The sequence below is a fragment of the Pogona vitticeps genome, chromosome 1 (genome assembly GCF_051106095.1).
Source record: "Pogona vitticeps strain Pit_001003342236 chromosome 1, PviZW2.1, whole genome shotgun sequence".
NCBI classification, from domain to species: domain Eukaryota; kingdom Metazoa; phylum Chordata; class Lepidosauria; order Squamata; family Agamidae; genus Pogona; species Pogona vitticeps.
This window is the reverse complement of record NC_135783.1, coordinates 10,985,416-11,007,156: the sequence shown is the minus strand read 5'-3', so window position 1 is coordinate 11,007,156 and position 21,741 is coordinate 10,985,416. Positions and strand designations below refer to the sequence as shown.

Here is a 21,741-nt window from a genome sequence, read left to right as displayed (position 1 = left end):
TAGTGGTTGAAAAACTGGAGTTTCTTTAGAAGGACGGATGCTTTTGTAAATTTGTTTAACACATGCCACTATTGCTGTTTTACAAATAAAATAAAATGCTGTAGGACTGCCATATACTAGTAATGTAGGAAACCTTACCGGAGAGCAGCTAAGGAATATAAAATTCATTGGATCTCCCTGGAAATTTTTGAAAAATAGGGGAGAGAAGACCCTTCCAGAGACCTCAATAGAAATGACAGTATAAGAGGACATGCCCCACTTTTTCTACTTCCTCACCATCACGAGGACATAAACAATTGAAATAGGGAACACTATTTTAATAATGAATACTATTAATAGCATGGTTTCTGTCTCCCTCTAGTGGTCAATTCTGGTAATGGCATTGTGGAAATATATTTCTCTAGTGAATGCTATACACATGGTTTGGTCTCTGGCTTCCTCTAGTGGCCAGTTCTGGTAACTCCGTCTTTAGAAATATATATTTCTAGGATTTTTCTTTTAGTATATTCATACCGTGGATAAGTGAATCAGCAGATACTGATGCTGTGGATTAGGGGATCTTAATATAAAATAAGGGATGTGGTGCTGCTGCATGTTAAACAGCAGAAGCCTCTGTGCTGCAAGGTCAGAAGACCAAGCAGTTGTAATTTCGAATCCACGCGACGGAGTGAGCTCCCGTCGCTTGTCCCAGGTCCTGCCGACGTAGCAGTTCGAAACCTTTTAAATGTGAGTAGATAAAATAGGTACCACCTCAGTGGGAAGGTAATGGTGTTCCATGTCTAGTCACGCTGGCCACGTGACCACAGAAACTGTCTTCGTACAAAACGCTTGCTCTACGGCTTGGAAACGGAGATGAGCACCACACCCTAGAGTCGGACACAACTGGACTAAATATCAAGGGGAACCTTTACCTTTACCTTACTAAAAATAAAATAAACATAGGTTTCTGGGATACTTTTTCAGTAAGCCAGAGAGCACTGAAATCAGTAAGAAAAGCAAAGAAATCGCTTAAGTATAGCAATTAGAAGTTGCAGTAAAACAGAAGCTGCAAAGACTGAGAATAATAAAATATTTTCTTGGTGATTCTCTTATGAAAACAATTTTTGGGGGATGTAAGTGGGATGGCGAGTGTACTCAATTGTAGACTTACATTTGGGAAATCTATGTTCTCGTTCTCTTTAGCCAAAACTATCACTATTGGTATTTTCCTGTTTGCTGGGCTTCTACACCTAAATTGAGTCTGGCTGGCAGGAAAGTGCCTGTCAGTTTCATGCAGAAACGAGGGAGGCTTTGACATCTGTGTTTATGCGTCCTCTATATTTCCGCTTCAGTAGGGCAGAAGAACCGTGGCTACCGGCTGCAGCCAGATGTGTCATAAACGAACAAACAGGGCTGTAGCGTTGGACGTGACTTTGAGGGTCATCATGTTCATTTCCTGTTGCAAGAAATTGGAAGATGCAGGGATCCGGTTGTATTGATAAAAAAAAAATTCAGGCAGAACTTAGCTAAAACAGAACCACCAAGTAGCTACCTAGCCTCTGCTTAGAAACCTTCTATGGAGTTCTCTCTCCCCATCTTTTCAGGTCATCTGCTACTATGGAATAATCAAACTGGGAAGGGCGACCAGAGATGGAAAAGTAGTTGCTTTGGGAGTAGAGCGGCTGGGGAATCTTAGTACAGTGGTGCCTCGCTTAACGATTGCCCGCCATTACGACGAATCTGCTTTATGACGATCTTTTTGCGATCGCAGTTGTGATCGCAAAATGATGGTCTAAATGGGAGAATTTCGCTTAGTGATGATCTGTTCCCTGCTTCGGGAACCAACTTTCGCTTTACAGTGATCAAAAACAGCTGATCGTCAGGTTTTCAAAATGACCACCGGGTGCTTAAAATGGCTCCCCGCTGTGCTTAGGAGTGGATTCCTCACTATACAGGCAGCGAAAATGGCCACCTTATAGAGGATCTTTGCTGGACGGTGAGTTTTTACCCCATTGGAACGCATTGAACGGGTTTCAATGCGTTTCAATGGGGTTTTCAATTTCACTTTACGATGTTTTCGCTTAATGTTAAGCGTTAAGCGAGGCACCACTGTACTGTCATTCCATACAGTAGGTTTTCTCTGTCTGGGCTATGTCTGTGTGACATAGTTTCCAAGTGAAAAACAGAGGTGGAAACCCTGCCTTCAATCATCAGTCAGGGCAGTTGTGTCTTCTAAGGGCAGTCTGGGTCACTGAATGTGGTTCATCCTTGAGAAAAGGATTGATTGGACCCCTTGTAGCAATGAGACAAAGTCAGTAGGAAGAGGAAACCAGGAAGAGCATTTTTGCAGTGCTGAATTATAGCTATGCCTTGTTTGTTAGATGAGATTAACTATAGTTGTTTGGAGGCAGATTTGAGCATGGGTGCCCTGTGTACAGCGTGAAGAGCTTATGCCTTGGTTCCCGAAATGGGTTTTGATCAAGAACTGTACCCTCTGTGTAGTTGGAGTCTTTAAGAAAAAGATTCTAATGAGTGCCAGTATGATTTTTTAAAAACTCCATAATGTTCCACCTTTTGTGCAATTTTTTTGGTTGGAATTCTTCTGCGGAAAGAGAGAGATGCCTCCCTGCCCTGTGCTAGGCATTTAAAATAAAATTTAATTTCCAGTGCAATTGCAGTGAATTCAACCAAAAATCCCAAGACTTTACTGCATCTTGTGCCCCCGGTCTGATCAACACGTGGTCCTCCAGATGTTGTTAAGATGGCAACTCCTGGCAGCCCTTTAGCTGGCACCGCCAAAGGGGACTGATGTTGGAAGTGGCATTCTAAGAGTCCCCCCCTCCCTGTCCTGAATGCACTGACGCTGTTTAGTTTTAGAAACTAAGCAGGGTCACACCCAGCTAGTACTTGAATGGGAGTTGACCAGGGATATCCGAACATTTGCTAGGAAAGGTTATATAGAGTAGACTATGTCTAGATGGGCGGCATATAAATAAATAAATAAATAAATAAATAAATAAATAAATAAATAAATAAATAAATAAATAAATATCAAGGTTGGGCAAACTATGAAGGCTTGGGGACCAAATAGAAGCCCACAGACTCCATCATGGACCCCACTGGGCCGAAAATGGCTGCAAATGTCCATTAAAAATCAATTGGGAAGTACCTTTCTAAACATTTGCAGTATGCTTAGGGACATGTTGAGCTGATGGGTTCTTTAGCCCTCCCAAGGCCCAGGACCAGAAAAAGTGCTGAGTCATTACTTTCTTTCTCTTTTTGTCCAAAATAGGTGATCCGGCCCTATTTTTTTTTGGGGGGGGGCTTCCTTTGAACTAGGGTAGTACTGGGGGACTGGGCTTTGTCCACCCCTTGGGTAAACCCTGGCTCTTATACTTTATGACAAGGCTATTCATCACTATTCATATATTATGGTAGGAAACCCCATTTCTGTGGGAGTGGTATCTGTGGTTTCAATTACCTGGTTTACTGCAGGCCTATATGCAGCATATAAGGGGGCAGGCCTTGTGACCTTTCTCTCATCTCCTTGCATGAGGTACCATATTTTTCCGTGTATTAGACTATATTTTTGTCTAAAATCTTTAGACTAAAAATTGAGGGTCGTCTTATACACGGAGGTAAGCTGAGGAGAGAACAAACACAAGTGGAGGGGAAAGCAGGGATCAAAGCGATCCTGCAGCGCTTTGATCCCTTTCCCCCTACACTTGCTAAACCCCACTTAGATTTCTTAATTTTGGATTAGAAAAGTGGGGGGCGTCTTATAAATGGGGGTGTCTTATAAACGGAAAAATACGGCATATAAGGTTCACTACCATCTGCGGTTTCAGGCATTTGCGATACATTGTGGAACGGATCTCCTGCGGATACGGGGTCCTATTGTATTTTGCTTGGATGTTCTTGTCACCACTCCCCTGGATAATAAGAATGACACTCTTAAGTACATTACTTTCTGGTGTTTTTGCATTGCCATCTCCTCTCTACCCTGGGCTTGCATTGTTTCTACCATCTGAGACGAGAGTCTGCGAATCTGATAAAATACAGTGCATTCTACAGAAGCTCCTCCTTGTTATTCCTTGTGGTGCCACTGGACTCTTCATTGTCTGCAGTCTGGTCTACTTTGATCTGTTGGTCTGGACATCTAGACCTTGACAAGGTTAGCTTTCGGCATCCATTTTTCGCCAGTTTTTTTTTTGTTTGTTTTTTATTACAGACTCTCACAGAGTTTTGTTGATGCTACGAGAAGAGACTTGTAATTTTCTTCAGACGTTGACATCATTCTGAAGAATACAGTGTATGTGACTGAGTCTTTAGTGCTTGGTAATTGCTACTATTAGTTGAAGGAATGGGAAAGGGGGCACTTGAATGCTTGTTGCTGCATCGCCAAAGTTTATATATTTCTCTCCTAAATCCATGTTAGGCAAAGGAAAATCGTCTTGTACCCCATGTGTATTAAGGGAAATCTCCCTTCCTCCTTTTTATCTGCCACTTGAATAGGATGTTTAAAAATATACTAATATGCATAATAAGAATAGGCATATATTGCAACCTAGGCATGCTTTTCCTCTTAAAATTTAAAGAAAATGGATGGGGTACAGGAGGCCAATAATCAGATCTTCGCTTCATTTTAAAGCACTCAAGATGGGGCTAGTGCAACAGAAGTGGAAAGGTTTCACTCTGTTCTCCAGCTTTAGACAGGTTTGCCCCTGGTCCAATTCTTAATTTTAAAAAATAGTTTTGAGAAGCAGCGGACAAGGAATAACTTTTAACATTTTAACTGTAGTAGTAATTGACTGCTTGTTGAGTTGTAGACCTAAAACTTTTGAAAATAAACTTCTAGGCCAGTGATGGTGAAGCTTTTTGAGCCCGAGTGCCCAAAAGGCAACACAAAGTCATCGTACTTATTTCAAAGTGCCAACACTGCAATTAAAACCCGAATACTGAGGTTTTAGTTTAGAAAAAAACAACTGCTCCTACACTGCAAGGGTTAAATATTTGTGGTCCCCCCCCCCATGGGTGGTATTAACAAAGAAATACTTACTGGTCCTCCAATCCCCCATTGGGCTAGACTGGTAATGGTCGCCATTGCACCCGTCTGCTGGACCACTGCACCAACAGAAGGGAATGCCAAAATCCGGGATCAGAGGACGAGTAAGTACAGTGGTGCCCTGCTGGACGACTACCCCGCTTGATGACAAATCCACTTAACATTGAAGTTTAGATGGGGCAATTTCACTTAACGTTGATCAGTTCCCTGTTTCGGGAACTGATTTTTCGCTTTATGACGATCAGCAAACAGCTGATCGTCGGGTTTCAAAATGGCCACCGGCTGTAGAAAATGGCTCCCTACTGTGTTAGGGACGGATTCCTCGCATTACAGGCACCAGAAAATGGGTGCCGTATGGAGGATCTTCGCTGGACGAGCAGGTATTCAGCCAATTGGAACGTATTGGACAGTTTTCAATGCATTTCAATGGTTTTTTTATTTCGCTTGATGACGTTTTCGCTCTACAGCAATTTCGCTGGAATGAATTAACGTCGTCAAGCGAGGCACCACTGTATTTCTCTATGGCAACTTAAGGCTCACGTGTCCACAGAGAGGGCTCTGTGTGCCAGCTGTGGCATATGTGCCTTAGGTTCACCATCGCTGTTCTAGGCTCTGGGGAAAAGTTACCGGTACAGACTAAATCAATGCCTCTTCTCTCCCCACTCTCCAAAGTAGTAGCTATAGTTTTTCTTCAGTGGGAGAAAAGTAATTGTAAAGGATCTTCTTCCTTCTACCACCGAAGGGGTCAGGGACAGAGCTCTCTGGTTTTAAAACAGGCAGAGCAGGAAGCCAACAGTGTTAAGAATTCCAGCTATGGATCTTCTATGTCCTCATGCTTTTGGCCAGCGTTGTTACTAAAAGCCTGCTGTGGCGAGAATGAGCTTTACAGGTCAAGCAACTTAGAAAGCGGCTGCCCCACAGAATTGTGGTGAGTGATAATGCCAGGCTTCCAAAGTAATTTAGTGCTTGAGACATGCTATTGTTCTCCTGACCAAAATGCTGAGGGTGGTTTTGAGACGAAGGAACAAAACCAGGCACACGTTCAAAGAAGAAAGTTTTTCTAGTCATGGATAACTTCAATTACCCTCACAGTGACGGGTTAAGTGTGTGTTCTGATGGTAAGAAAGAAGTACAATTTCTTGGTATCTGTGATTGTGCTGTGGGGGAACTTGACATGGAAGCAACCAGAAAGCAGATCACTCTGGCCTTGATCATAACTCCAGGGACTCGTATGAGGTGTGACTGTTGTTGACCTGACTGGAAACAGTGAGCGTAGTCCCATCAGTTTTCATTTATATTAAAGGGGAAGAAGCCAAAAAAGTCCAGCTCAAGAAAGTCTCAGAAGAATAAGCTAAGCTGAGAAAGCTTGTGAAAAGGGCATTGAAAGGCAAACAGTGTCAGAGGTACAAAATATTTGGAGAGACAAAGCCACAGTTTTGGAAGCTTATCTAGATACTACATGGCAGGTAAGGGGAAAACCGCACAAAGTCCACCAAAAAAGAATTGCAAAAATGAGTTGCAAGAATGAGTTTTGAAGAGCCTTTCTCTAACCCTACCAAGTCCATCAACAATAAAAATTCTTTGAATATGCCAGAAGCAGGAAAACAGGAAGAGAAGCCGTTGGATACAGTGGGGGACAATGAAGTAGGAAAGGAGGAGAAGAAGGTCGAATGGCTTCTTTGACTCTGTCTTCTTCATTGAGTTCTGCTACAAACATTCCACAATTCATAGAATCCTAGAATCATAGAATTGGAAGGGGTCTATATAAGGCTACCTTTCAGGTATTTGAAAACTGCTATCGTATCTCCCCTTAGTCTTCTTTTCTCAAGGCTGAACATGCCCACTTCTTTGTCTTTCCTCATAGTGCTTGGTTTCCAGTCCCCTGATCATCCCTGTTGACCTCCTTTGAACTTGAAAACTGTAGAATTTTTTACCAGAGGCCTGAAGCCAACCCCTACTCATAAAATCATATATTTAGCAGGCAGTGACATATGGAGAGAAGTAGCAACTAATCATGAAAGACTGCAGGCATTCGTGTCAAACACATTGAATCCACTCTTTAGCTACCATCTTGCCCCTTTCAGAATAATATCAAGGAAAGTCTTTTTCAGAACATCTGTGAATCTTGAAGGAACAGCACAGAATGCCAGGACTACAATGTAGAAACAATGAACTACCCACCTTTTAATATGAATAGAGCTCTGAGAAATTGCAGCCCCTGCCTGTACAGAGAATTGGATTTCTTGGAAAACACTTAAAAAGTTATAAATCAAAGTTTGCAAAACCAAGTAAACCTAGAAAAATAGGGATGTTCTTTTTTTTTTTTTTGCACCGATCCAGTCCTCTGCAAGTGCAGAAAAAGAATAGGCAGCTTCGCACCTATGTCTGTGTATTTTATGCCCCTCAACAGTAGTATGAAAAACTTGACATTAGCTGTCCCACATTGCCTGTTCTTATTTGATATACCATTTTTTTCTGTGTATAAGATGCCCCCATGTATAAGACGCACCCCACTTTTCTAATCCAAAATTAAGGAAAATAAGTGGGGCTTAGCAAGTATAGGGGGAAAAGGATCAAAGCGCTGCAGGATCGCTTTGATCCTTGCTTTCCTCTCCACTTGTTTTGTTCTCTCCCCAGCTTACTTCCGTGTATAAGACACCCTCAATTTTTAGTCTAAAGGTTTTAGACAAAAGTATAGTCTTATACTGTACATGGAAAATACAGTACAATGGTGCCTCACTTAACGACATTGATTCGTTCTAGCGAAATCGCTGTAGAGCGATAACGTCGTAAAGCGAAATAAAAAAGCCCATTGAAATGCATTGAAAACCATTCAATGCGTTCCAATGGGCTGAAAATTCACCATCCAGTGAAGGCCCTCCATAGGGGCAGCCATTTTCCATGCCTGTGCAGCAAGGAATCCGTCCCTAAGCACAGCCGGGGGCCATTTTCTTCAGCTGGCAGCCATTTTGAAACTCATGATCAGCTGTTTTTGATAGTTGTAAAGCAAAAATTGGTTCCTGAAGCAGGGAACCAATCATTGTTAAATGAAAAAAAAAACCCATTGGAATCATCGTTTTGCGATCGCAAAAACCTCACCATCAAGCGGATTTGTCGTTAAACAGGGTAATCGTAAAGTGGGGCACAACTGTATTTATTACTTGTCCTGCAGTGCTTTTGACATGAACAATGAAGATCTGTCTTCACTGCTGAAGAATTAGAGCAAATACTTCTGCTTGATCTTGTATTTTTAGGAATTAAGACTGAGGAGCTGGAACAAATTGCAGAAAATGTATTTCTAAATATATTTGAATATATTCATGGAGATATGACATTCTCTACATTTCTGACACATGGATAACAGAGCAGGTCTAAACATTATTTGAGAGTTCTTACCGAAGTCAAATGAGAAATTGCTGATATTTTGACAAAAAATGTCACATATTCTCAATATCAATATCATCTTTGTCACTCTGTATCACAGGACTGGAAAATGGACATTGTAATGCTAATTTTTTAAAAAAAGGATTTAAGAGGGTTCTGGGTAATTACCATCGCACATGCTAGAATGAGTGTGTTAATTTTACATTTGTTGCTTTTCCCCCCACCAACACTAGAAAAGGGCTCTTAACATAAAATATGATTTAAAAAATAACAATTTTGTGTAATTTGTGCAAAACATACCTGCAAAAACCTGGACTCCTTCCCCCTTGCTATGTAAAGCATGTGCATGCACATTCACACACATGAATGCACAAGGCAAGCACACAAGGGCTGCCTGATCATTAAGAAAAACTCAAATAACCCATCCCATGCTTTTGTAATCTTCCATAAAGCAGAACAGCACTCGTCCTAGTTTTGCACAAATTGCATAGTTTATACAAATGGCACTAGTTTGTAGTCAAAATGTTGTTCTCAGCATCTCCTTAGGGGCAAGGAGAAGAAAGCAGCAGCTCCGTAGCTTCATTTGCAAGAATGAGATGAGCAAGGATTTCCTGTCCTTAACCTATGTGCTTACGCCATCTCTCTTCATCCTGTAACTCAGTGGTCCCCAACCTTGGGCCTCCAGATGTTGTTGGACTACAACTCCCAGAAGCCTTCACCACCACCTCTCCTGGCCAGGATTTCTGGGAGTTGAAGTCCAAGAACATCTGGAGGCCCAAGGTTGGGGATCACTGCTGTAACTGAATGCACATGGAAAGGGAGTGAATTCAGCAGAGTCTCTGCCATTTCTCTACATAGTGGTTTTCTGCTTAGCACATCTGTAGTGTGGTTTTCAAGTGATGGATTCCTGAACTCACACATCACTCACCCAGTGGGGGAATTCTGTGCAATCATACCTCTCTCATTTAATTGTGGAATTCTTTGGCTTGCATATATTTCCCAGAGGTGCTCTAATGTGTCTAAGCGTCTAAAACCTGACAGAGTGACCACTTGCTGAATCAAGATATTGGATCTCTTCAGTAAAACCTCTCCTTCAGTTATTTACTGTGAATAATTTTCTGCATTCTCGGGAGCTTACCAGGAGGCTCACTGGATTTTGAAGCCCACGGCAATTCAGAGCAAGGCTGTTAACGAATTGTTTGTACACCCAGAGCCGTCCAGTGCACTCAAGGCAATCCACGGTTCTATATACCTTTCTGGGAGCATTATGCCGTTAAAGGTGGGGGAAAACCATTTGGAGGGTTATATGTAATAGGATAGAAAGTGTAGAACAGGATTTGCCCCTTTTTGGACTCCTTGCTAAAGTATAAAACTAAAGTTAACAATTACTAGCAGACCGCAGACTCTCAAGAGTCCGGTGTGAATGTTTTACGGTGTTAATCCCCGTTTTCCATCTCATGTGTCTGACAATGTGGTCTTAGAAGTTCCATGAAAGCTTGCATTAAAATATAATAGTTAGTCTTTGAGGTGCTGCATGCATTTGTCATCTTTTGTTTTTGCCCGATAGCAACTTCCGTTTATTCATTTTTATTCTATTCACCTTCCTCGAAGTTCTGAGCAACGTCTGAGGGTCCCCCAGAGTTCTAACTCTTTTAGCATCCTGGTCAGCCAGGCCCCTTGCGTCACGGTGAGTTGGTATTGCGAGCAACTCCAACATTTCACCACCCTCAGTTGGCACCGTTTGAGAGTTTCGACTGCTAGGTTCTGTAAGGAGAAGACTTGAGACCTTGACTCAGGAGGAAGCTAAAAGCCAGAGCCAACCACAGACTGAATATAAGCAAGGAGGGAGGCAGAAAGTTGAAGGTAGCTGAAGCCAGATGGGGCCTTGACCCTTTTGCCCAGCCAGTGATTTGCTGATAGTGCAAGGCTGCATACAGAGAAGCAGTCAGCAATATGGCCATGAGGACATTCCCTCATACCAGCTGATTCACCAGACTTTTACGAAGGTGAATTTCTGCTCTCTAGTTTCTTATCTAGTCCTATAAAAATCCATCCCTTGCTCTCGAACCAAAAAAAAGGAAGTGACACATCTCAACTTTTCAATGTTTCATGATTTAAACATTGTAATATTTCATAATTTAGCCCTAGTGGGGCCTGCAGCAAAATGTTGCTGCGTGGAATCCTCCTTTGCAGGATGCCAGCTAATCAGGAGTGCCCTTTTCAGATGCAGCCCGTTCCGTCCTGTCCCCAGACTGTTAGTCAGCATTTTCCTTTCCACTGGCCGTGTTCAATTTCCATTGTTCTATTTTTGCTCCTAACCTCATTGAGGTTTCTTTTTTCTCAAGAAGGTTTTGTCTGGCTAGGGGATTCTGGGAATGGTAGTCTAGAAACAGTGACTTCCAGAAGCGTAGAAGAATCAGCAGTTGGAGAACTGTAGTTTATCTTTGGTCTGAATAGCAAACCAAATAAGAGGTTTTGTTTGATTTGTAATGCTGGCTATATTGTGTTTGACCTTTAATTCCTCACTACTGATTATTCCAGCACTATAATACAATTCTTATGCTACAGATTCAGAGAAATTACAAACTCAGTCTTGAGGATACATGTAGGGTCTGCTGAGAACTCAGAAATGTTACTTTCTGCTGGGGCCATGATAGTTGGAGATTCTGAGTGTTGTAGTCCTAAAATTAAGATTTCCAAGCTCTAGATCTTTACGAGGAGCCTTCTGCTGGGGATTATTTTCTGAGGCACATCCTGTTTGCTGCATCTTCCCTGATACAGCTGCTGGGATCATCTTTGGTGAGACACTTGCTAAGACCTAGACAGCCATTCCCCTTGCCTTGCTACTGCCTTCTTGAAACATGAGAGAGCCGGCAAGCTCCTTGAGATGATTGTGAATCAGGTTTGGGATGCAGAACTTCCATGCCCTAGCTGGATTTTGATACAAGGTGTTATGTATTGGAGTTTTGTTGTGCGTGTTAAGGGAAGAAGACACCAAAACTGGAGAACTTGGGTTAAAACTGAGTAGCAGACATTGAACCTGGCCCTTAGTGTGGAGCCAAGAGTCACATTTCAGTAGCCAAAATAGTACCATCACTGTGTAAAAGGGAGATACAGTCGTGCCTCACTTAACGATTGACCCGCATTATGACAAAACCGCATTACAACGATCTTTTTGCGATCGCAAAATGATGGTCTAAATGGGGTTTTTTCGCTTTGCGATGATTGGTTCCCTGCTTCGGGAACCAATTCTTCACAAAATGACGTTTTTAAAACAGCTGATCGACAGTTTCAAAATGGCCTAACTAAAATGGCTCCCCGCTGTTTTCTGGGACGGATTCCTCTCAAGACAGGCAGTGAAAATGGCTGCTGTATGGAGGATCTTCGCTGGACGATGAGTTTTGACCCCATTGGAATGCATTGAAGGGGTTTCAATGCATTTCAATGGGGTTTTTTGCATTATGATGTTTTTGCTTAACGGTGATTTTCCTGGAACAGATTATCATCGTTAAGCAAGGCACCACTGTAACAACTTAGCAGAACTCCAAGGTTTGCAGAAGCTCGCTCGCTCTGTCTGTCTGTCTGTCTGTCTGTCTGTCTGTCTCTCTCTCTCTCTCTCTGTGTTGGGGAGAGACCTTCAGATAAAACTCTGAAGGGAGGTATCTATGAAACATTTTAAGGGGTACATGGTATAGGATTTCTGGAGTTGTTAAAAAAAATTTAACTTCTCAAATTTACACCTGCTCCACTTGACACACCAAAGTGGGCCAGGAGGCTGATACCCTCTGCACCAAGGAGATTTGGCTGTTAATTTGTACAAAACCGAAGAAGATGCTTCCTAATTTTAAGGTTTACGAGGGCTTGGCTGGTCATCTCTCACTAGACAAAATGTGCGGTCTTACTCTGTGTGCCAAGATGGAAGGGTACCCGTGAGCAGCTCTGTTGCCTAGCAACAGCGGTGTGCTTGCTGTCTGCCCATCCCTTTTGCTCCCACCAAATAGGCCCCAAGCCACGTCCTTGGGCAGACCGAGGTCCAGGTGGTTGATCAAATTAAAATCTCATTAAAGGCCCAGATTTCAAATCTGTAAATCTCTGATTAAAGAACTAATTGATTAAGCACATTGATGAATCAATAAAGGCTTTCACTTCTGCTTGTCTCCCGGCAAATTACCACAGAAAGTTGGCAAAGAGATGAAGCTAGTTTAAGTGTAATCGGGCATGTTTCTCTGTGAGCGGATAACCTTTTGAGGTTTCCCACAGTGCTACTCTTGTAATAATTGGGTTGCTTTTTACGCTCTGGGAGTGTGTGGGGCTGGCGGGGTGTGGAGTGGGTTGTTTTTATTACAGTGAATTTGTCAAACAACCAGGCTCCAAAGAAGCATAGCAGAAATTTGACTTATCCCACTTCAGGCCATTATCAGTTGGGACTTGTGGTACTGAAGCACTGGGACTTTTTGGTTAGATGGGAAAAGAACAAGCTGCCACCCCACCTCCAAAAATTTAAGCTTTTTTTTGTTCCTTTTGAGCTGCCCTGCAATCCTCACACTATCTATAAAGGGCACGGATTCTCTGAGTAACAACATATTACAGTGGTACTTCGCAAAACAAACGCCTCGCGCCATGAAAAACTTGCAAAACGAAAGCGTTTTGCGATGTCCCAGGTGCTTCGCAAGACGGTTTTTCCTATGGCCGTGCTTCACAAGACATTTTTTTTTCATCTTGCAGTGATGCTCGCAAGTCAAAAAAAGGGCATTTGTCTTGTGAGGTATTTCATAGGAATCAGTTGCCAGCGAGTGAATTTTTAAAAAGTAGAAAAAAGGGAGACCAATAGAAATGCTGGAACTCAGCTACTGATTTGTTCTGGATAAACAAACAAAACACAGGCATGGTGGGATTTTAACAAAAGTGGCATGAGATCAATTTCCATAGTGCTTTTTCTTTCCCCTCCCGCCAGCCCTAGAAATGGAGTCCGCACAGAATGATAGGGATGTTAGGAGTAAATAAATAAATAAATAAATAAATAAATAAATAAATAAATAAATAAATAAATAAATAAATAAATAAATAAATAAATAAATAAATAAATAAATAAATAAATAAATAAATAAATAAGATGGGCATAGCAAGGGGAGGGGCAGAGCGTAAAATGTAGTGTCTGGCAGGTTTTGACTCACTTCCATCTGTGAATCAGAGCTGAGAATCCAAAAGGACCTTTTTGCCAAAACAAAAAAGAAACAAACAAACAAAACACACATGATACAGCTGGCATGAAGAGGTCCAAACAAGTTTTCTGTTCTCTAAATTGATATTTGGCCCTGGATGTCCATATAATTTTGCAGTTATGGGTATGCTTTTAATTTTTTTTTAAAGTAGCAGTTGTATCGCAAAAGCAGCAGATGGCTTCAAAAAGAAAATTCTTCAGTGGAAATTAAATTGCATATCAAATATTTACACAGAGTATTTGATAACTCGAACAGATCCATCTTTGCTAGTGATCTAATGATGACTGTATGGCTTAGTGGTTAGTTTGTCAAATTAAGACTGCAGAAGCCTCTGTGCTGCAAGGTCAGAAGACCTGCAGTCATAAAATCAAATCCACGTGACGGAGGGAGATCCTGTCACCTGTCCCAGCTCCTGCCAACCTAGCAATTCAAAAGCATGTAAAAATGCAAGTAGATAAATAGGCACCACCTCGGTGGGAAGGTAACGGCATTCCATGTCTAGTCACGCTGGCCACGTGACCACGGAAGCAAACACTCGTTCTATGGCTTGGAGACAGGGATGAGCACCGCCCCCTAGAGTTGGACACCACTGGACTAAATGTCAAGGGGAACCTTTGCCTTTATCTAATCAAAGACAAGACAAACTGCTATATTTTAATGTGAGCTTTCACTTCTTCAGACCGTAATCAAGTTGAACTCCATTCTCTGGTAACCCCTTTGTATTATGTAGAACGGTGTGAACTTTCCAGAGTCAGGGGACTCTGGAGTCTGTAGCCTGAAAAAGGTACTTTTCCAGGCTTTGCTAGTAAATGTGGGCCTTAAAATGATCTTCAGAGCTTTTCTTTTGGGTACGTCCACAGAACAAAGAGGTGCAAGATACTGTTTTCCATGGTGGCTTCTCTGTTATAGAATACCATCCATATGGGGCTTAGAATGTTTTAAAAAAATCTCTCTGATTTTCAGACACGTTTCAGAACTTTTCAAGATTTTGGATACTGTTGTTCCTAGTGTTTACTTACCTTGATACCATGGCGTCCTTGTTTGGTCTTCCTCTTTTTGTGTTGCCTTCAGCTTCTCCTAACGTTATTGTCTTTCCCAGGGAATCTTGTCTTCTCACAATGTCCTCAAAATATAAGAGCCTCGGTTTAATCATTTTTTGCTTATAAATACTGTAGTGGTCTGGCTTTATTTGATCTAGAACCCACTTATTTGCATTCTTGGTGGTCCAGGGTATCTTTAAAGCTTTCCCTCAGAACCAATATTTTAAAGTAATTTGTTCTTTTCCTGTTGGCTTTCCTCACTGTCTAGCTTGCGCATCCATACATAGTATCTGGAAATATTACGATTTGTGGATTATCTTGGCCCTGGTTTCCAGGGACATATCTTTATACAGTATTTGATTATCTATCTTTGCTGGTTCGCTCTTGGCTGCCATTTTGAGTTTCAATTTTCTTCTGATTTCTTGACTGCATTCTAATTGGACTGATGATTGAATCCAGGTATATAAAAGGTGCTGGCTGGTAGATCTTTAATTTCTCATATTGACTCAGCGTGATTGGGGGACAGGGGAAAAATTCAAAAAGCGATTTCCCATCCAGTTGCCCAGTTTAATCAGTTGCTTCTATTTCTACTTATCTGTATCGTTACTGCCAAACTCAGAAGATGTGCCATCTGTAAAAAGACCAGGATCAGGCTCTTTTTATGAGCAGAAATCCTCTTCCGTGGGCAGAAATATCCTTCTGTTAGCAGAAACATCTTCTGCCAGCTGATCCCAGAGGCCTGCACACAGAGCTTTCTGGGGCAAAACAGCTGGCTGATATCTACTGCTAGAAAAGCCAGGAAAGGGATACAAATTCAGTACAGTTTCAGCTCGGCCAACGTAGCCTCAGCTGGCCCTGGACCATCTTATACTAATCCTTGAGCTGGATGGGATCCTATAAACCATCAAGTCCAGCTCCTTGTCAAGGGCGCACAGTGGGTAATTGAACTCCCAGCCTCTGAATCTGCAGCCAGATGCCTTAAACCACTGAGCTATCCAGCAGTTCTTAACCCGTTACAATTGTGCTCTAAACTAGGGATGTAAAATTTCCGGAAATGTTGAAGAAATATAAAATGGCTTTGAGAAAAGACGGAAGACGTGTTTCTCCTCCCTGCCAGTTTTTTTCCGCCAGGCCTTCCCATCTCTACTTAAAACTTGACAGCACCAACTGACATTTTGTCCTGATCTGTTTGTTGAGCGCGCCCTTCAGTCTTCCTTAAACTTTAGCCCAACTTCAGCCCAAAACTGCAACAAACAGAAAGAATTTCTCATGAAGAACAGCTGGGAGGGGCGGCGGGGGGGAGGGAGAAAAAAACTCAATTCCCTTAAAATAATTCTGGATTAAAAACACCTAATTATACGGAGGTGTGTAATTACTGCTTGTGTTTGGGAGCCCTGCACATTTAGTGGAGGAGTAAAATACACCTGCTAGCTGGTGTATAAAAATAACTGCTTTACTGGGAGAGTGATAATCATGGTGGAGGGGGAGGATGTAATTTGGTTACTGCTAGGGCTTCATTTAGCAATCATCAGAGCCATGCATTTGGCACTGAGTTCCAGCGAATTTGCAGCACATAAAAATGGCACATTTTGTTCCAAAAAGAAACCAATGAAATAGTGGTGGAATTGTAAATGCTGATGAGAGAAAGAGCTTGGTGAAGTGGTGGGAAAACTTCCATCACACCGGGAGTGTATGTATGTATCTAGAGCTACATCTGTTTATGTCTGTACCTGTGATCAGGGTATAAGGGGAAATGTTTTAAATCCAAATAATCTTTAATTGGAGAAGTGCATTGAACACACTTCATCATGAGATATAAGTCTGAATAGTTTTGTGTTGGCCTAAACAGGTATTTGGATTCAAACCGGATGCTTCAACGGAAGCATCCATTCACCTTTCTTTCAGAGCATCATACAATTTAAAATTATGGCCATATATGAAATATGGGTAAAATTAGAAACACATCAAAATGTTATGCTAATTAGACTGTTTTTGACCAGAAATGACCTACTTCAATTACATTATTTCAGCCCTTTGTTAGATTTGTTTTTGTGTATACAGTGGAGCATAAATTGAATACACTTAAGTTGAGATGGGTGTGAAAGTAGAAAACCAGTGGTTTGTGGTTCATGGCTACTCATGAACCATGAATTATCAGAAACCCCTACCCCCAAAATGAATGGAAGCCTATGTGCACACCCCCGCCACTCTTCAGGGGAAAGCTAGTGGCTGCTTGCGGATGGACAGTGAAGGTGAGTTCAAAGCCTGGGAGCATCAACAGAGAAGGTCCTGTCTCGTGTCCCCACCGAATGTACCTGTGAACGTAGTGGGACTGAAAAGGCCTCTCCTGGTGATCTTAATGAGCAGGCTCATAATGGGAGAACTGGTCCTTGAGACAGCTTGGACTCAGGCCATTTCGGGCTTTGTAAGTTAGAACCAGCACTTCGAATTGTGCCTGGAAATGGATTAGCGTCTTGTGGAGGTACTGTTAATGGAGGTTATGTGATTATTGTAACCAGCCCCAGTCAACAATCTGGCTGCTGTGTTTATCCATTTTTTTGTCCCACTGTTCTCCCCCAATATCATCCCATACATCTTTCCATTTGGTCTCCCCATTTCTTTCACCTGGAAGCAGAGTTTTCAAAAGGATGCAGAACAGAAGGAAAGAAACAAGTCTTACTATTGCTAGAATTCCAGCATGAAGATACATTAGGAACCTCGATCGATTCTTATATTCCTTTTGCAGTAATGGTTTATAATCCTCATACAGTCCTCTCCATCAGTCACTTGAAGCTTTCTCATTTAACTTCATGACACAAAGTTTCTGAAAGTTTTGTATCTTGATTTCCTCCGTAATGTTCTGAATGGAAATATGGTCAGTGGGGAGGAAATCTAATGAAACACTTTTTATCATCGAATAAAAATTATTTGGCAGTTTGTTTCATTGGAACTTTGACTGTTTATAAATATTTAAGGATGTGGGCATTTAACAGCATGTACACAAAAATAAAAGCAGTAAGAACAGTATATTAGGTATCGATGTTTTCCTCAGGTATGTTCCTTTAAAAGAAAGCTACATCCCTATTGTCCAGTTTGTTTGGAGTTACAGCCATTAATTGTTTTAGTAATATTATGGGAAAATAAATAAATTAAATAGAAATAGAAAGTCCCATGGGGAAATACAGCAGTGGAAAGTTTTGCTTTGGAATATTGTCTTTTTTCGTAAATATCTTGCCATGAGATCATATAGACTTAGAGCATTCTGCCATTTCCAGTTTTAATTTTTCTTCATTGATTCTCTAGAGGTGATTTATTTAATCAGTTAGAAACTGTACCAAACATTACAATTTTACATTGGTTTCATACGAGTTCAACAAAGCTATCCTGCAATCTTCTCCTTGTCTACTTAGAAATTAATTGCACCGAATTTTATGCTGCTTAATCCCAGGTAAATGTGCATAAGATTGCTGGTGAACTGTATTGCTTCACCCTGTCCTGAGAATAATGGGAATTGTAGTCTGATGAAATATTTTAGACTGTTGGTGAGTATCCTGGTTTCAACCAATGGATTTGAGAGGTGAGCTTGAATTTGTGCCTGGGTTTCCTATATTCTTGTTAAGATGGAACTGAATATGCAGCAGCACTTTTCTGAGACCAGCTGTTCCCTGCAGAGGTGGAGGGAACATTGCTGATTTTCAAAGCGGAGTAGATGAATTCTTTCCCGTGAATTTTCAAGGGATGATAGGTTTGCCAGGAGACCAAGATGGCTGATGGGAGAGAAAATCACATTTATTGAGAAATAGGTTTATTAGGACCAACCAAAAGGCCACAGAACTGGTGCAAGATTTAATGTATCACGTGCTTCAGCAGGCTAGACAACCAAATGGGAAATGGCTGGAGAAATGAAAAGGTCCACCAGACATTAGTATGGATTACAACTGAGGTCTGCAGTTAAACTCAGTTGCAAGATGGGCACTGCAGGCTGAACAAATCATTGAATGCTGTGTTGGTTTCACCGTGCTTCTCGCTATACATTTTGGGAGAAAGAGGCAGTATTGGGTGGCTGGTTATGGCAATGAAAGGCTGGCTGCAACTCAGAGGTCCACATCTTGGTGCCTTCAACAAGCAGAGATGTTTGCTTTTGATACGGGACAGACTGTCCCAGTACCAGCATTATTAAATCATGATCTAGCATCATTCTTTGAGAAGGGAGATGGTTGCCCCGTGCTACGTCTTACCAAACCCAGTGGGTTCTCTTATGTGAATGCAGACAAAGAACTAAAATCTGTGGATGCAGCTCACACTTATAAGAAAGTGCATTCGAGAATCAATCTTTCATGGGAAGGTATTTAAATATGTGACAACTAATCAGGGACGTGACATTTATCCAGGTTTTTAAAGATGTGGTGTGTAGGACAAGGTGATGCCAGGAGCTGAGGGCTTGTTCTTTATTTCCAGTCAAAATGGCTTGAATCTTCTTTACGAGGAAGTTGATGTAAGCCTTGTCCTCATTTGATCTCTGGATGATGAACAACCCTGCGCTGTTTGCCGACATCAGAGATTTTTTTTCATTTCTCTCCCGAGTTTTGCAGCACAGTTCTGTCTTCAATCATCCATTTATTGTTATGTATCACCTTCTCCCAAGGGGCTCAGGGCAAGTCAATGGAATTATTATGAAACTGACAAACTGTGAAAGATCATTGCTGGAGATGCTTCTCTCTTTAGAGTTAGGTAGGTCTAGACTAGATGGAACAGCACTGCGAGCTGTAAGATGAGACAACTCAGTGAGATGATGCGTTAACCAAAATTGTGGATTCCGTGTTGGGACTTACAGGATGAGAGAACTCAATAAGATAGTGGCTGAAATCCTATTGCTTAGCATAGGTAATCGCGCTGGGGTATGCCCATTGTAAATGGGAGTGTCAACTTCTCTGCAAGTTCCATTGATTCAAATGGGCCTATTCTAGCACCATCTCACTTTAGCATAGTAAGTCTCAGTTAGTCTCACCAAATCGCCATTGATTCAATGGGCCTGCTCTGGTGTGCTTTACATTAAGCAACAGGAAATAGAACCTGAATTCTACCATGACTGAGAAAGAAATCGAGGAGTGCCAGTGCCCTTTAACAACTCTAGGGCTAGGGGTGCCAGACCCCCATGTAGCTCAAAATCCATGTATAACTCTTATACCCCCCAAAAAACATAACTACAAAGCATAAACAGTTGACTAACACACACACACACACAGAGAACAATTCTCTCTATTGGAATTCTCTTCCATAGCATTGATAATCCTTTCCATACAGTATTGGATACAATGAGCCTTAAAGGTGCTATGACCCCAGATCTAGAGGCTGAATCTTAGATGTTGTATTTGGTGCCAAGTAGACCACTTTGACACCTTCAGTGTTGAACTCATGGGGTTCTGCGTGGTCAAGAGCACAGTACAGTGGTGCCTCGTTTGACGACGTTAATTCATTCCAGCGAAATAGCTGTAGAGCGAAAATGTCGTCAAGCGAAATTTAAAAAGCCCATTGAAATGTGTTGAAAACCATTCACTGTATTCCAGTGGTCTGAATACCTGCTCGTCCAGTGAAGATCCTCCATACGATGGCCATTTTTGGGTGCCTGTTAAGCGAGAAATGGCTCCTAAAAACAGCGGGGAGCCATTTTGAGCAGCCGGCGGCCATTTTGAAAACCTTACGATCAGCTGTTTTGATTGCTGTAATGCGAAGAATCGGTTCCCGAAGCAGGGAACCAATCGTCGCAAAGCGGAAAACCCCCATTAAAACATCATTGTGAAACGGATTCGTCGTTATACGGGGTTGATTGATAGGTTGGTTGAAAACAATCTGTGTATAACCAAAATCATGCTGTTCGGATCTGTGCAGTCCAAGGGAGAACAGTAAAGTTTTTCCTGGTATTGATGCCAAGATGACCAGTCAATAGTTGCCCAGATCTTTCCCCACCTTTTTGAAGATGGAAATTATGTTTGCTTACCTCCAGTCTTTAGTGCCAAAGTGCTCTCATACCATCTCTTTCTTTATTTTCAACTGCAGCCTCCTCATTTCCTCTTTTATTCTGTTTGGACACTAGAGAAGACATAAATGAAGTAGGAATTCAGTAGTTTTGCCTAGAGATGGATATGAACTGTCTGTTTGGGTCTTCATGATGGTTTGTTTATTGGCCAGAACAGATGTTTGGTGCTTTATACCCTGCCTCCTCTGTTGGGCGCCCACTCAGAGGCAGAACCTTCAGGAGATGGCTCAGGGAAGCCAAAGCACTGCTTCTGTCTGAGTGGGCACCTGCTAGAGGAGGCAGGGCTTTGAAGCACCGGACACCCGTTCGGCTGATCAACTAACTGGCACAAACTGGTTCATGCCATCTCTTGTTCTGCCTTCTGTCTGTCACCTACTGTAATTCTCCACCCACTTCATGCAGTGTACCTATTGCTCCCATGAAGAATTAGGACAAGGCATTGTGACTCAGAATTATACCAATGCTGAACCACTTAAAAAAATCACACATATTGCAAGCTTTCATGAGTAAAATCTCACTTCTTTAGGCTGGACACCACTACATGAAGAAGTGAGATTTTATTTATAAAAGCTTACAATTAGTGTGATTTGTAGTGGCTCAATAAAAGGTATCACCTTACTCCTTCACTACTCTTCCTTTTGTTCAAATATAGCTGGGAAAAAAATCCCCTTTTAATATTATTTTTACATCTCTTGCAAGTCTGAGCTCATTTTGCACACTTGGTGATTTGTTTCCCCCACCCACCCCGCTTCCTAAATGTGTCCTCTTTTTTTACATTGTATTTCATCTGATAGTAATAAATGCAGTCACCCTAGTTTCTTTAGAATGGCTGGGTGGTTGCCACTGATTCCACTCAGCACTTACTACCTGGGGAGGCTGACCAAATGTGTCTGATGGTAGGGCCAGCCCTACAATTAATTTCCCCTCTCTTGTTTACAGAGAGCTCTTAGGCAGAATGACGGGGAGATGATATGTCACTTTGTAGAGTAACTTTGAAGTGTTTTGAATAATAAG

The 21,741-nt window shown here is 41.8% G+C and overlaps 1 protein-coding gene across 6 annotated transcripts in view; it reads left to right on the top strand.

Moving 5' to 3' along the window:
- CCDC85A (coiled-coil domain containing 85A) overlaps nt 1–21,741 on the top strand; it is a 161,261-nt gene that overhangs the window by 94,309 nt on the left and 45,211 nt on the right. The window lies entirely within an intron of this gene.